The sequence below is a fragment of the Chiloscyllium punctatum genome, chromosome 25 (assembly GCF_047496795.1).
Source record: "Chiloscyllium punctatum isolate Juve2018m chromosome 25, sChiPun1.3, whole genome shotgun sequence".
In the NCBI taxonomy this organism is placed as follows: domain Eukaryota; kingdom Metazoa; phylum Chordata; class Chondrichthyes; order Orectolobiformes; family Hemiscylliidae; genus Chiloscyllium; species Chiloscyllium punctatum.
The window spans coordinates 42,669,738-42,687,389 of NC_092763.1; the positions used below are offsets into that span (position 1 = coordinate 42,669,738).

The following is a 17,652-nucleotide window of genomic DNA, read 5'->3' on the forward strand; positions in this document are numbered from 1 at the left end:
TGGCATGCAGATTTGTGTACAGAAGTCATCATTGGCAGTCCCTCACAGACATGGATGACTCTCATCCACTCTCAGGGTAATTCTGTATATGGCTCCTGCAGGCTGTGTTACACTTGGGGCAGAGGGTAATTACGGTAAGGGGAGGGATGGAGCATTGATGCAGCAGCTCGTTCCTCACATTGTTTCGCCTGACTTCTCCTTTTTCCCATTGACAGTTCCCAAGGTCCTCAAGCATTCCCGGATGCTCCACCTCCACTTCGGACAGTTTTGGGCCAGTGATGTAGTGTATAGAGAAGTTTTGGTTTAATTATATAGAATAACCTGGAATACTATATACAGTTTGGTCTCCCTGCCTCATGAAAGATAACTTTGCATACATGGAGTACCACATAGGTTCACTAGAATTTTTCCCAGGATAGTGAGACTGCCCTGTGAAGAAAACTTGGACAAACTTGGACCTGTATTCACTGGAGTTTGAAAGATGGAGAAGTGATTTCATTGAAACTTGCAAAATATTTAAAGGGATAGATCGGATAGCAGCAGGTAAAATGTTTCCCCTGGTTGCGAAGTCTAGAACCTGGATGCACAATTTAAAAATTAGGGGTTGCCATTTAGACACGAGATGAAGAGGGTTGTGAACCTTTGGAATTCTCTACCCTCGAAGGCTGTTAGAGCTCAGTTGTTGAGTATGATCAAAGTAAAGATTGATGGATTCCTGATCACCAATCACATTATGGGTTTGCAGATAGTATGAGTAAAAAACATTAAAATGGTTGATCAGTCATAATCATATTGAATGGCAGAGCAGGCCCAAGGGGCTGAAGGGCCTATTCCTGGTGATCTGTTTCTATGTGAGTACAGTTGATGACCTCTGTGCCTGAGGATTTATCAAGCAATTCCTCTCACATCCTGCTATACAGCATCCACTGGGAAGGTGATGATTTCATGGCACCTAGAAAATGCTGTTTCTATGACATTTTTCACTGTAGCATGCAGAACAACTAGTGATACTACTCATGTTACCCATTGAATGTTGGTAGGAGCCTGATGCGTCAAAGATAAGGGCCGTTGTGCAGTTACAGATTCCAGTGAATGCCCAGGTTTGAAGCTGAAATGTTTGATTGAGCAGGTGGCAGAACTCAACTGCCAGATTAATATTTGGGCTGACTAAAATAATTTTTTTTCAGATACGAACCACAGTTATGCTCTTGGGTATCAAAAGTAGACATGTCTCAAAGAGGATCTACAGGGTATTCACTTTAACCAGAAGAGTCACTTAAGGTGGGTTGACTATTGTACAGAACCCTACCTTTCTTCCTTCCCCCTCATGTTTGGAACAACCTATATAAACTCAAATAAATACAAGCTGCAGCAGCCTCTATTATTAGCAAAGTTGTGAAATTCAGTACAATTCCCCCCATAAGGCTGTTTTATTAAAGTCATTAAAATGTGCAAAACACCCTACAACATTATCCAAGCAGGTAAATCATTACCATAACTGTTGAGTCAGATGTCAATTACTTTCAAGCACAAGGACCTGTTGGCAAGCACTGGACTTAATTACCATTGGCAGTAGACTACAGGAACAATTTGTACGAATAGCAATAGATTTTACCAAATGAATAAATGATCCAGAGATGAGAAAAGAGCAGATTGACCTCAATTCAGATCCTTGATAACTCACTTAGCCTCATAATATGCTGCATGATACTTGCATCAGTTCTTCATTCCTATTGGCAGACTTCAAATATCCTTAAACTTACAATCCTGTAATCTGTACACATAATTATTATTGACTCCATCCACAAGCATATTATTACATTTATCTATGTTAAATGCCATCTGCCTGTCAAGAGCCTATTATTCCAATAGTGGCCTAACCAATGTCCTGTACAGCCCGCAACATGACTCCCCAACTCCTGTACTCAATACTCTGACCAATAAAGAAAAGTATAGCATATGCTGCCTTCACTATCCTATCTACCTGTGACTCTACTTTCAAGGAACAATGAACCTGCACTCCAAGGTCTCTTTGTTCAGCAACACTCCCTAGGACCTTACCATTAAGTGTATAAGTCCTGCTAAGATTTGCTTTCCCAAAATGTAGCACCTCACATTTATCTAAATTAAACTCTGTCTGCCATTCCTCAGCCCATTGGTCCATCTGATCAAGATCCTGTTGTACTCTGAGGTAATCTTCTTCACTGTCCATTACACCTCCATTTTTGATGACAACTGCAAACTTACTCCTCTAACACCTATGTTCACATCCAAATCATTTATATAAATGATGAAAAGCAGTGGACCTAGCACCAATCCTTGTGGCACAACACTGGTCACAGGCTTCCAGTCTGAAAATCAACCCTCCACCACCACCCTCTGTCTTCTACTTTTAAACCAGTTCTGCATCCAAATGGCTAGTTCTCCCTGTATTCGATGAAATCTAACCTTGCTAACCAGTCTCCCATGAGGAGCCTTGTCGAATGCCTTACTGAAGTCCATATAGATCACATCTACCGCTCTGCCCTCATCAATCCTCTCTGTCACTTCTTCAAAAAACTTAATCAAGTTTGTGAGACATGATTTCCCACACACAAAGCCATGCTGACTATCCCTAATCAGTCCTTGCCTCTCCAAATACATGTAAATCCTGTACCTCAGGATTTAATCCAACAACTTGCCCTCCACTGATGTCAGGCTCACTGGGCCTATAGTTCCCTGGCTTTTCCTTAACATCTTTTTAAAATAGTGGCAACAAGTTTGCCAACCTCCAGTCTTCTGGTACCTCACTTGAGACTATCAATAATTCAAATATCTCAGCAGAGGCTCAGCAATACCTTCCCTAGCTTCCCACAGAGTTTTAGCATACACCTGATCAGGTTCTGGGAATATATCCACTTTTATGCACTTTCAAGACATTCAGCGCCTCCTCCTCTGTAATATGGACATTTTTCAAGATGTCACCATCTATTTCCCCACATTCTGTATCTTCCATGTCCTTCTCTACAGTAAACACAGGTGCAAAATGGCTCCACACATAGGCTGCCTTACTGACCTTCGAAGGGGCCCTATTCTCTCCCTAATTACCTTTCTGTCCTTAGTGTGTTTATAAAATCCCTTTGGATTCTCCTTAACTCTATTTGCTAAAGCTATCTCATGTCCCCTTTTTCCCCTCCTGATTTCCCTCTACAGTTCTTGCTGCATTTAGACAAGGACTGTTTCCATATCTGAGGAGTTGTGAATACAGTTGAATATTAAGCAATCTTTGGGTAAACATCATCATTAATGGTGGGGGGGCGGTCATTGATGAAGTAGCTGAAATGGTTGGGTGTAGGTCAACCTGAGGAATGCAGGCAGAGATGTAGTGGAGCTGAGATGACTGAACCCCAGCTAGCATAATATCTTTTACTTGCACTGGCTCCAACCAGGAGAGAGTTTCCTCCCAGATTTCCAGAGGCTCTAGTTTCAGTGGGGTTCATTGATGCCCCACTCGGTCACTAATGGCTTTAATGTCAAGGGTAGTTATTCTCACTTCATCTCTGAATTTAGCTCTTTTGTGTATGTTTGATTCAAGGCTGTATTGAGGTCAGGAACTGAGTGGTCTGAGCAAGTTATTGTTGGTGGCATGATGATCATGAATAGACTAATGGTACAGTACTTGGCTGGATAGCTTTCTCCTACTTTTCTGTGTGCAGGACACACCTAGGAATTTCAGATTGTAAAGTGAATGCCAGTCTTATCATTATACTGGAACAACTTGACTAAGAGTGTGGTAGGTCCTGAAACACACAGCTTCAATACTATTACAGGAGTGTTGTCAAGATCCATAGCTTTTGCAGTGTCCAGTCCCTCCACTCATTTCTTGATGCCACACATTTTCAGCTTCTCCTGCTCCTTAGATGCTGCCTGACCTGCTGCGCTTTTCCAGCAACACATTTTCAGCTCTTCTTCAAAGACTGCAATTTCCCCCCAGACGTGGTCGACGATGCTCTCCACTGCATCTCCTCCACTTCCTGCTCCTCCGCCCTTGAGCCCCACCCCTCCAATCGCCACCAGGACAGAACCCCACTGGTCCTCACCTACCACCCCACCAACCTCCATATACATCGTATCATCCGTTGTCATTTCCGCCACCTCCAAACGGGCCCCACCACCAGGGATATATTTCCCTCCCCTCCCCTATCAGCATTCCAAAAAGACCACTCCCTCCGTGACTCCCTCATCAGGTCCACACCCCCACCAACCCAACCTCCACTCCCGGCACCTTCCCCTGCCACCGCAAGAAATGCAAAACTTGTGCCCACACCACCCCCCTTACTTCCCTCCAAGGCCCCAAGGGATCCTTCCATATCCGTCACAAATTCACCTGCACCTCCACACACATCATTTACTGCATCCGCTGCACCCAATGTGGTCTCCTCTATATTGGGGAGACAGGCCGCCTACTTGCGGAACGTTTCAGAGAACACCTCTGGGACACCCGGACCAACCAACCCAACCACCCCGTGGCTCAACACTTCAACTCCCCCTCCCACTCCACCAAGGATATGCAGATCCTTGGACTCCTCCATTGCCAGGCCAGAGCAACACACCGGCTGGAGGAAGAGCACCTCATCTTCCACCTAGGAACCCTCCAACCACAAGGGATGAACTCAGATTTCTCCAGTTTCCTCATTTCCCCTCCCCCCACCTTGTCTCAGTCCCAACCCTCGAACTCAGGACCACCTTCCTAACCTGCAATCTTCTTCCTGACCTCTCCGCCCCCACCCCCACTCCAGCCTATCACCCTCACCTTAACCTCCTTCCACCTATCATAAGACCATAAGACCATAAGACATAGGAGTGGAAGTAAGGCCATTCGGCCCATCGAGTCCACTCCGCCATTCAATCATGGCTGCTGGGCACTTCAACTCCACTTACCCGCATTCTCCCCGTAGCCCTTAATTCCTCGAGACAACAAGAATCTATCAATCTCTGCCTTGAAGACATTTAGCGTCCCGGCCTCCACTGCACTCTGCGGTAATGAATTCCACAGGCCCACCACTCTCTGGCTGAAGAAATGTCTCCGCATTTCTGTTCTGAATTTACCCCCTCTAATTCTAAGGCTGTGTCCACGGGTCCTAGTCTCCTCACCTAACGGAAACAATTTCCTAGCATCAAATCCTATCGCATTTCCAGCGCCCCTCCCCAAGTCCCTCCTCCCTACCTTTTATCTTAGCCTGCTTGGCACACTTTCCTCATTCCTGAAGAAGGGCTCATGCCCGAAACGTCAATTCTCCTGCTCCTTGGATGCTGCCTGACCTGCTGCGCTTTTCCAGCAACACATTTTCAGCCACATGGAGTGAATCAAATTGGCTGAGGAGAGAATCTGTGATGCTGGGGCGGCTAGAACAGATCATCCACTTCAGGCTGAAGATTGTTGCAAATGCTTCAGCCTTAACTTTTGTATTAATGATCTGGGCTCCCCAGCATTGAGGAGGGGATAGTTATGGAGTCTGCTCCACCAACATTTATTTGAATAACCATTGATATCAACCATCTATCAACTTGTCTTTGAGAATATTATCAATTCCTCATCCAACACAATATCTGCCCACCAATCTCAACAGCTCCATTTTATTACATAGCTGTTGTGTGACTCCTCATCAAAGGGTTTTGAACATAAAGGTATACAATGTCAGTCTGACTGCCAGCCCTATTATGTTTCCAAAGTTGGGACTGCTACTTGGCATTTTTTTACCAGACACTACATGATCTTCTCCAGTAGCCATGGAGCTGAATCTTGCTTGTTTTGGCTAATTTTGAGTTGCATCACATTTTTGGGGGTTTTTTTCACCAAGAGGATAAGTGCAGTTTCTCACCATACCTTACTAAATTCACCTCTTTAACTGCCTACCAACCCCTATGGCACCCCCATTGTCTGACTCCTGGTACTTACCAGAATTCCTTTGCACCTGTGCCATGTATAAAATTGTACACCTGAACAAACATAGTCTAGGGCTGCCCTGCATGACACCTGGCATTTGCCCCAGACATGATAGGCAGGGGTAAATCAGCGCCCCAGCGTAAGTCTTTGAGGTCCTACTTGAATGAAATGGTGCAGAATAGGACTTCACCTTCCTGCAGGATCAGCAGTGGAGTCCATAGTAGAAGCCCATGCTTAGCTGGTCTAAGGTTGCAACCTGGGTTAAAGCTGCTTTGACTATCTGGAGGAATTGCCAGCAATGTAAGACAAAGGTCAATGACCTTCTTAACTTTGCCAGCCTAGCTGCCAAATCTTCTCTCTGATACCTCACACTGGCTCTGTCTCTGCTACTGTATCATTTCCCACCAAGGCTCATGCTCTACCACTGTCATTATTGCCAGCAACATTTTCCCTACTCACTCTCAGCTACCCCAACCTCTGACACCACTAACTCTGAACGCATGCTGTACTATCTAATCATTCTGGCCACCTTCACAACTACACTGAACATAAAATTAGTGCCCCCCACTTCCATTTCCTGTAACACCTGCCTGTCTCTCATTCCAAGATTAAAACAGACCCCATAGGGTAGTCATGAGTCAAGTGTACTGCCTGATATATGGCTCTTACCCTTTATGTGAAGAGAATTCTGACTCTTACCACCCCACGCAGCTGACAAACTATGTCCAAGCCCCTGAATTGGTATTCAAGGTTGCCCTAAAATTACTGTGCTAGGACCCCTTGACTTGACTTGATGACCATGACAAACTTCCTGTTTTCATGACTGTGCTTCATGGCATAGTGGCTCTGGCTGAGAGGACAAAGTGCACAAAGACAAAGCAAGATAATGCAAGGTAGTGATGCTGTAGCCATATCAGAGTGACTGAGCATTATGATAGTGAACAAATGGCCTAGCAGTGCAGCCTTGTCCAGTCCATGAATTGGGTGCATCTTCCTCGCTCACAGTGTTCTTACTGCAGCATTACAATGATAGTTGCCAGTGTAACCCAAGATGTAGTAATGGGGTGCAGAAGTCCCCTGTAAGTGGATCAGAAATGTAGCATGTGAGCTGTTAGAGGCTAGCATACAGCAAATGCCAATGTCTAAAGATGAATGTGGCTGGTGCCATTGGAGCACACCCCGAGATGTTGATGCTGGTGTCTAATATGGAGGTCCGTCAGAGCAAATAGTGAGATACATTTGCCAGGTAACTGCTCTGGTTTCCATGTCAAAATTTCTGGATGTCTAGCTTGTTTGGTGATTTTAAAAGATAGAAAGCTAATTTTAACAAGGCAAGTTGGGGCATTAAAAAGGAGCTTAACTATCAATAATCTGCCTTTATTGGCAACTTACCTCTACTTAGCGAGAAATTCATCATGAAATTTTCAAATGCAAGAACAAATAATGTAAGATGCTCCCAACATTGAGGTGGATTTTTTAAATGGAATCCCAACAGTGTGGAAACAGGCCCTTCAGCCCAACAAGTCCATACCAACCCTCCAAAGAGTATCCCACACAGACCCATTCCCCTACCCTATTACTCTACATTTCCCCTGACTGATGCACATAACATAGCCCTGAACACGATGGGGCAATTTAGCATGGCCAATTCACCTAACCTACACATCTTTTGATAGTGGGAGGAAACCGGAGCACCCAGAGGAAACCCACATAAACACAGGGAGAATGTGCAAACTCCACACAGTCAGTCGCCCAAGTCTGGAATCGAACTCGGGTCCCTTGCGCCATGAGGCAGCAATGCTAACCACTGAGCCACCATGCATCACCAACATTACTCAGGTGCCTGTAAAGTTCTGCCTCACTTTTCTGGAAGGTTTACATATCTTTAATGATTTTTTCTAAAAGCCTAGACTATAACAGAAACTAGTGTCTTTATGGTTTCTAGGTTCTGATCACTGAGGTTTAAAATATTGGTGCCACATGTGTCACCCTTCAAAGCATGAAAACAATCCCCTACCTCACTGGGCTACTAAATATACAGGGAATGGAAGTGAGAGCATAGCCTCACATCTTTGAGAACCTTTAAATGCTGTTGACGGAAACAATAGCTCAACCTATCTTGAGATTCTTCGGTTTTGCCAGGATTACATCAGCATTTGCTTAAACATTTAGCATCAAACCCTACAATGTAATATTAGTAACTCAGCATCATCTTCTGCAGCTAACAGTGATGTGAAATATCTATTAGCAAACTCTGCCATTTCTTGGATCTGTCCTGAGGATTATTCAATGATTATATACTGTCCTTGATGACCTTGTAACTCCAAATTTAAGTGACAAATACCTTTAATTTCTACTGCAGGTGTCCACCACCTTCTCCAATGCCCTTTTTGACTCCTCTTAGAGCAGTTTTTGTAGCCTTTAGTTGAGATTAATAAATATTCTTGTTCTCTTGAGAAATATTATCTTTAAGCCCATAAAATTATTAATGCTTAAATATGATTTTTGCTGCAACATTATTACATTGTAATTAAGTTGGCTTTCATATACCATATCATCCTTTTAGCATTTATATTCTATTCATGACATGCAGCACCTATTTTTAATTTAGGCAAAAATGACAATAATTTGCACAAAGATGAGATGAACTGCTGGCTGTAATATCAGAAGAATTCCGTTCTTTTCTTCAATTAATGTCATGGAATGTTTATGACCCCCACTGAGACATTGAAACTTGCAGATAAGCAGATAAGCTTTTTTTTCATTTCAAGGCCAGAATGTCTAACAATGTTGTAAACAAGTGCTGCCAGAGTCCTGTACTGGAGTACTATATTCTCCAATCAGCCTGTTCAGTGTTGCATATTACAAATTTCTGGAGCACGTAGAATTTGAATCCAGACCAGAGGCAGGGACTCTACCGTTGCAGCATAAGAGCCCTATCTGGACTACTCTATTTCTTTTTTTTCAAATTAGAATCAAATTCTACCATCTTCTGTGTTGAGATTTGAACCCAGATTCCCAGAAAACTACCTGGGACTTTAGATTAGTAGTCCAGACGACTGCTAAGCCGTACTATAGATATAGGATGGACTCGTATAGATATTTCCCAGTCAACCTGTTCAGATAGATGTTATGACACACCTCTGAATTAGATGGGACTTTCTGGACTACTATAGATTATGAGCTCTAGTTGTGCACAAGCTGGTGGAATATATACTACTATCTTTAACTGCAGTAAGACGGTTAAATCCGCGCTAATCCATCACTACATATTGTAAACATTTACAGGAAAATAGACAGTTTCATTTTAGCAATAAATGGAAAATGCAATTTAAAATAATCTGTAAATTTGACTTCTTGTTATATGCCAAGTTTCTTTCCCCTTCGCTCTTTGTGTTCGACCATCTCTGGTACTAAAATGGGGTAGCACAACATGTACAACACAGTTGCTTTTCAGCTTCTTCATTGCAATCTGAAATGCAACAGCAGTTCAGAACAGTTATAAAAATAATTATAGTTGCTTTTCTACCCTCTTTGGAGAATGCTTCCAATAAATAAATAAAATTTGTTAATAAACAAGTTAATTAAGGAACAGAAATTGACAATGAAAGGTATTATATAATGAGATGGGTGTTTTTTGTATCTGTCTGATTCTTGTTCAATTTGCAATTCAGCCTAACAAGCAAACATAACAACATAGAAACACACTTGAATGTCCAGGAGGAGAAATGTTACTTGGTGACCAAAGCAAGCCACTTGAGTGTTAGCCTTTCATGAAAAGGATTTAAAATTGCACCTCCAATTTTGCAAAGCAAATAGAAGAGGAGCACATGGGTAGTGTAATTTTGTATCACAGTTTATAAATGAAGATCCATGTGAAAAGGTGCATGTAAGCATTTCTAAATGAGGAGTGAACATTGTTGTGCTGTCAACTTGACATTTTTGTTAATATGACATATACTGTGGTATTTGACAAGATGTATGTTAAAAGTAATTATTCACGACAGGTGATGCTGAATGTTGTTATACAACTGAAAGAACTGTCTCTTCCAGTTTTTGTTGCACTCCAGTATATCTGTTCCACAGTGTAAGATTGAGAGCTTATGTACCAGTCTTCATTATGCAGTCTGAACCATAAGCTGCTTTCTGGAGTACGTGGCTCTCTGCTGTTCCTGTTTCCCTCTGCATTGATGTCAATGCGAGAGAAGCTAGCAAGGATTGTAGCTAGATAACATATGGCATTGTAAGAGATAGATGAAGCTTTAAATAAATGCTTTTTTTTCAAAATGATGTGACAAATTATTTTGGGATGTGCAATGTGATTCATCAAGACTGTGGAACTGGTCCATTGATGAGTGTGGAGGTACCTTGGAGTGGGGCAGGAAATCTTCAATGAAGGTCACAGTACCTGATGATTTTGAGGTTAGTTGTTGCATTGTAACAGCCTGCATATTATTTATCATAAATGCAATATAGTAAAATTCTTCAATCACATTTGGTGTCATAATATTGTATATTTAATATTAATATATACAAAATATGAAGATTGAGTGAAGTATAATATCTTTCAGTTTTATTTTGCAGCATGTTGTCAGATCATCACCACCTTGTTTCAAGCTAACCTGCTGCCAGTACAGCTGCAACCTGTTCTCTACTTCACTGTAATATTAACCACTTACAGAACTCACCCATATTTTTATCTATATATGAATTCTGATTAAGTGAGTAGCAACTGGATATGTTAAGAACCTAGAGTTGATAACTATTCCCACATTAATAGCCACTCAGGATACCAGCTTGCACAATTTGAAAATCTAACAATACATGTACCAGTTTGAGTGAAATGATTCCTCTTAGTTATCTACCTGTTAATGTATTGTGCCATGATCAGAAATGTTTTAACTTTTCATTTCTTTCCCTCCCTCTCCAGAACTCAAATGTCCATGACCTTACGTGACTCTGATCGCCCTATAGAATCATAGAATTTATAACTGAGAATTCATGAACCGAGAAAGAGCCATCCAGCCTAATCCCACTTTCCAGCTGTTAGGCTGTTGTGAATATACAAGCATATTTTAAATGGAGTAAAGGTTTCTTCATCTGCCATGCTTATCAGCAATGAGTTCCAGACAGTCACCTGTCTGATGTGAAATTCAGAATTATTTCAGGATGTGAAATAATTCTTCCTCAACTTAACCCTAATGTTTCTATCATCTTCTGCACATTTCTGTATCTTTCAATTTATCATGTACTTATTTGCCTTGTTTGCATTCCCAAATGCATCGCCTCATGCTTCTCAGAATTCTATTTTCCACTCTTCTGGCCACCTGACTAATTCATTGATAGCTCCCTCCAATGTATCACTTCTTCCTCACCATCAACCATGCAGCCATTTTACACAATCTGCAAACTTCATTGATAGAAAGGGGTGAAAAAGTGAATGATCATCAACAGCTGGTAAGACTGTGCAGGAAGCAGATCAGCAGTTCTGTACAGTTCTGTATAAGTGGTACAGTAGCTTACTTCTGGTCCTCATACATATGTTTCTATGTATGTATGTTCCTAATCATGCTTCCTAAATTCAATTTTAAATCACTGATATGTAGTAAAAATACTAAGGGACCTCACATGATTCTAGTCACAAAAACACTAGTCAGCATTATCTTCCACTTCCTACCACTGAGGTAGTTTCGGATCTGTTTTTCCTTCCCCTGTATTCCCTGGGCTTTTATGTTTATGATCAGTCTGTGGACCTCATCAAATATCCTACAAAAATCTACTTAGACTACATTAAATATGCTAATTAATTTCTTCAACCCTCCAAGTTATCTTCTCAAAAACTTGTATCAAGTTAGTCATAATGATCTTCTCTTTACAAATCCAAACAGAGACATGCATAAGAAATCCTAGAAGTATGGCATTCCAACCTGAACTCTATCAATAAACACATTGAATTGGACCCCATTTACCACCCCCTGAGAATAGGAAATGATATCACCACAGAAAATGATACCATGAGCCCAAGGAAACCTAAACACATAAATAGAATGCAGGCACTAACACCAGTGCTTCACTGGAGGCTCACTGATGATGTTAACTAGTATGGTGATGAAATGTCTGAAAAATGAACCTTTCAGCTCAGGGAGCAAACTTACATCCTAATCCATGCTGATTGTCCTTACCTAACTTGTTGTCTTTCTAAATGAGTAACACCATTCCTCAGAACCTTTCCCAATGATTTGCACACCACCAAAGTTATTCTGACTGACTTGTAATTACTCATGCCATTCCCTTCACTCTCAAGCATTGGTGTAATAGTAAAACACTCTGCTTGTAGCCAGTAATGATTGGAAAATAATAGTGAGAGTCTCCATTATTTCTTCCCTTGTTTCTCTCAACAGACAAGGATACATTTCATCCAGGACTGGCATTTTATCTGCCTTAAAGTTGCTAGACACCTTAATATTTCCCCTGTTTATAATATCCGATATTTCATACTCCTCCTTCTTAACTGTAATTTCTGTGTTGTCCTCTCTTCTGTGAAGACACACAAATAGCCTTAACTGAGGACCTTGTCTATATCTTCCACTTCTATACATGGATTTCCTTCTTAATCCTTAAGTTCAACTTCTCTTACTAATTGCTTTGCCGATTATTAGTGCATAAATTATCTTTGAGTTTTACATCCCAATGCTATGTTAAGTGCTGTGGAACCAAAGCAGATTAATGCAATTAAGTTACATGATCAGCCATGTTGGAATGAGTTTGAGGAGTAGAATTTCCATCCTATTCCTAGATTCCTATGTATCTTCGGATATTCAATGAAGTAAACTGAAAAAAATACTATCCGTTTGATCCAATTTTTTTCGTGAAACATGTCTGATAGAAATCTCCATTTACAAGGTTTTCATTCTTAGAAGCGTTCATTCCAGACAGTAGGATGATGATGACAGCACCAGCTGCAGAATTTCCAAAGTTCCAATTTGTACAAGTTGGGTGACACAACCTCAGTGAAGCATTCTACATTAAAGAGAACAGAAATACAATATGAACATTGACTAGCTAGGCAGTTCAGTCTCAGTGCTGTGCTTTGTATTTGCTAAATGTAATTACATTACTAAGTGAAAAATTGAACTTCTGTAAAATGAAACGTAAACATACAAGTTGAGCTATTGCCTCCACTCCACAAGCTTTTTTCTTCAGGTAACAATTTTCACTAGTGATCTGGAGGAAAATGTATAATTTAATATTCTAAAAGTAAATTACGGTTCACAATTATAAGACGAGGGTAATATAGGTACGAAAGATGAATAACATTTATGAAAGATCTGGACTATTTAAGCAAATGAATAGATTTTAATGTAGATAAGTGGAAGGTAATACATTAGAAAGCAGATAGTAAATGTATGTAATGAAGAAATCTTCTTGGAAATAGTCCAGTGTACAGTGTCAAGAAGTAACCATTGACTGTTAACCTGGAATATCAGTTCAATGGAAGACACCAAGAACTGTCTCAAGATTATCTGACTTACCCCTGAGCTCACATATGTACACTGCTTGATACTCTTACGAGTGTCACTTTGCAATAATGACATGGTATCGCTTACCCGACTCAATGTAGAAAACCATTTATTATCTTTTAGCACTGCTCTTAATTTAACCTAGGGCAGTGTTTGTAGAGGAATAAGACGGTGTTATTTTCTGGGTCTGTAGATTGTGAAGGAGCAAAAATGGCCTTTGCAGTGAGATGTACTTCTTGTCAGATGTGGAAGAGAGTTTATGGGTTACTGTGGATTACATCTGCCATAAATGCTGTTGATTGCGAACCTTATCAGATCGAGTGGATCGGTTGGAGAGACAGATAGAATCAATGAGGAATTTGCAACAGCAACAGTATGTGATGGATGGCAGTTATAGGAAGGGGGGAAAGTCTCAGATACAGTCACACAGATGGGTTAACTCCAGGAAGGGTGAGAGAGGTCAGCACCTAGGGCAGGAGTCTTTTGTAGATATACCCATTTCAAACAGGGATGCTGTTTTGGAAAATGTAGGGGGTGATAGATTCTCAGGGGAACATAGCACGAACAGCCAAGTGTCTGGTATTGAGACTGGCTCTAATGCAACGAGGGGTACGTCGGCTTCCAAGAGATCAATGGTGTTTGGGGATTCTGTAGTCCAAGGTACAGACAGACGTTTCTGTGGCCAGCAGAGAAAAAGCACAATGGTGTGTTGTTTTCCTGGTACCAGGATCAAGGATGTCTCAGAGAGGGTGCAGAATGTTCTCACGGGGGAGAGGGCCCAGCAAGAGGTCATTGTCCACATTGGAACCAACGATATACGAAGGGAAAAGGTTGAGATTCTGAAGGGAGATTACAGAGAGTTAGGCAGAAATTTAAAAAGGAGGTCCTCAAGGGTAGTAATATCTGGATTACTCCCAGTGCTACAAGCTAGTGAGGGCAGGAATAGGAGGATAGAGCAGATGAATGCATGGCTGAGGAGCTGGTGTATGGGAGAAGGATTCACATTTTTGGATCATTGGAATCTCTTTTGGGGTAGAAGTGTCCTGTACAAGAAGGACAGATTGCACCGAAATTGGAAGGAGACTAATATATTGGCAGGGAAATTTGCTAGAACTGCTTGGGAGGATTTAAACTAGTAAGGTTTGGGGGGTGGGACTCAGGGAGATAGTGAGGAAAGAGATCGATCTGAGATGGGTACAGCTGAGAACAGAAGTGAGTCAAACAGTCAGGGCAGGCAGGGACAAGGTAGGACTAATAAATTAAACTGCATTTATTTCAATACAAGGGGCCTAACAGGGAAGGCAGATGAACTCAGGGCACGGTTAGGAACATGGGACTGAGATAACATAGCAATTACAGAAACATGGCTCAGGGATGGGCAGGACTGGCAGCTTAATGTTCCAGGATACAAATGCTACAGGAAGGATAGAAAGGGAGGCAAGAGAGGAGGGGGGGGAGTGGCATTTTTGATAAGGGATAGCATTACAGCTGTGCTGAGGGACGATATTCCCAGAAATACATCCAGGGAAGTTATTTGGGTGGAAATGAGAAATAAGAAAGGGATGATCACCTTATTGTGATTGTATTATAGACCCCCCAATAGTCAGAGGGAAATTGAAAAACAAACTTCTAAGGAGATCTCAGCTATCTGTAAGAATAATAGGGTAGTTATGATAGGGGATTTTAACTTTTCAAACATCGACTGGGACTGCCATAGTGTTAAAGGTTTAGGTGGAGAGGAATTTCTTAAGTGTGTACAAGACCATTTTCTGATTCAGTATGTGGATGTACCTACTAGAGAAGGTGCAATACTTGACCTACTCTTGGGAAATAAGGCAGGGCAGGTGACTGAGGTGTCAGTTGGGGAGCACTTTGGGGCCAGCGACCATAATTCTATTTGTTTTAAAATCGTGATGGAAAAGCATAGACCAGATCTAAAAGTTGAAGTTCTAAATTGGAGAAAGTCCAATTTTGACGGTATTAGGCAAGAACATTTGAAAGTTGATTGGAGGCAGATGTTCACAGGTAAAGGGATGGCTGGAAAATGGGAAGCCTTCAGAAATGAGATAACAAGAATCCAGAGAAAGTATATTCCTGTCAGGGTGAAAGGGAAGGCTGGTAGCTATAGGGAATGCTGGATGACTAAAGAAGTTGAGGGTTTGGTTAAGAAAAAGAAGGAATCATATGTCAGGTATAAACAGGATAGATCGAGTGAATCCTTAGAAGAGTATAAAGAAAGTTGGAGTATATTTAAGAGGGAAATCAGGAGGGCAAAAAGGGGGCATGAGATAGCATTGGCAAATAGAATTAAGGAGAATCCAAAGGGTTTTTACAAATATATTAAGGACAAAAGGGTAACTAGGGAGAGAACAGGGCCCCTCAAAGATCAGCAAGGCGGCCTTTGTGTGGAGCCACAGAAAATGGGGGAGATACTACATGAATATTTTGCATCAGTATTTACTGTGGATAAGGATATGAAAGATTTGACTGCAGGGAAATAGATGGTGACATCTTGCAAAATGTCTATATTACAGAGGAGGAAGTGCTGGATGTCTTGAAATGGTTAAAGGTGGAGAAAACCCCAGGACCTGATCAGGTGTACCCGAGAACTCTGTGGGAAGCTAGAGAAGTGATTGCTGGGCCTCTTGCTGAAATATTTGTATCATTGATAGTCACAGGTGAGATGCCGGAAGACTGGAGGTTGGCAAACATGGTGCCACTGTTTAAGAAGGGCGGTAAAGACAAGCCGGGAACTATAGACCAGTGAGCCTGACCTCAGTGGTGGGCAAGTTGTTGGAGGGAATCCTGAGGGACAGGATGTACATGTATTTGGAAAGGCAAGGACTGATTAGGGATAGTGAACATGGCTTTGTGCGTGGGAAATCATGTCTCACAAACTTGATTGAGTTTTTTGAAAAAGTAACAAAGAAGATTGATGAGGGCAGAGCAGTAGATGTGATCTATATGAACTTCAGTAAGGCGTTCGACAAGGTTCCCCATGGGAGACTGATTAGTAAGGTTAGATCTCATGGAATAAAGGAAGAACTAGCCATTTGGATACAGAACTGGCTCAAAGGTAGAAGACAGAGGGTGGTGGTGGAGGGTTGTTTTTCAGACTGGAGGCCTGTGACCAGTGAAGTGCCACAAGGATCGGTGCTGGGTCCTCTACTTTTTGTCATTTACATAAATGATTTGGATGCGAGTATAAGAGGTACAGTTAGTAAGTTTGCAGATGACACCAAAATAGGAGGTGTAGTGGACAGCGAAGAGGGTTACCTCTGATTACAACAGGATCTGGACCAGTTGGGCTAATGCGCTGAGAAGTGACAGATGGAGTTTAATTCCAATAAATGCGAGGTGCTGCATTTTGGGAAAGCAAATCTTAGCAGGACTTATACACTTAATGGTAAGGTCCTAGGGCATGTTGCTGAACAAAGAGTGCAGGTTCATAGCTCCTTGAAAGTGGAGTCGCAGGTAGATAGGATAGTGAAGAAGGCGTTTGGTATGCTTTCCTTTATTGGTCAGAGTATTGAGTACAGGAGTTGGGAGGTCATGTTGCGGCTGTACAGGACATTGAGTAGGCCACTGTTGGAATATTGCACGCAGTTCTTGTGTCCTTCCTATCGGAAAGATGTTGTGAAACTTGAAAGGGTTCAGAAAACATTTACAAGTATGTTGCCAGGGTTGGAGGATTTGAGCTACAAGGAGAGGCTGAACAGGCTGGGGTTGTTTTCCCTGGAGCATCGGAGGCTGATGGGTGACCTTATAGAGGTTTACAAAATTATGAGGGGCATGGATAGAATAAATAGACAAAGTCTTTTTCCTGGGATCGGGGAGTCCAGAACTAGAGGGCATAGGTTTATGGTGAGAGGGGAAAGATATGAAATAGACCGAAGGAGCAACGTATTCACGCAGAGGGTGGTACGTGTATGGAATGAGCTGCCAGAGGATGTGGTGGAGGCTGGTACAATTGCAACATTTAAGAGGCATTTGGATGGGTATATGAATAGGAAGGGCTTGGAGGGATATGGGCTGGCAGGTGGGACTAGATTGGGTTGGGATATCTGGTCGGCGTGGACAGGTTGTACCGAAGGGTCTGTTTCCATGCTATACATCTCTATGACTCTCTGACACTGCACCAAGTTGTGTAATTGACTCAATAGGTTTTAACCTGTAATGCAACCTCTGTCCAGTCTGCCTTGTTCA

General features: G+C 41.9%; 1 protein-coding gene across 1 annotated transcript in view; it reads left to right on the plus strand.

Annotated features, from left to right (window-relative positions):
* The window catches only part of frmpd3 (FERM and PDZ domain containing 3), a 533,212-nt gene that overhangs the window by 267,230 nt on the left and 248,330 nt on the right, over positions 1-17,652 (plus strand). The gene's annotated exons all lie outside the window — the stretch shown is intronic.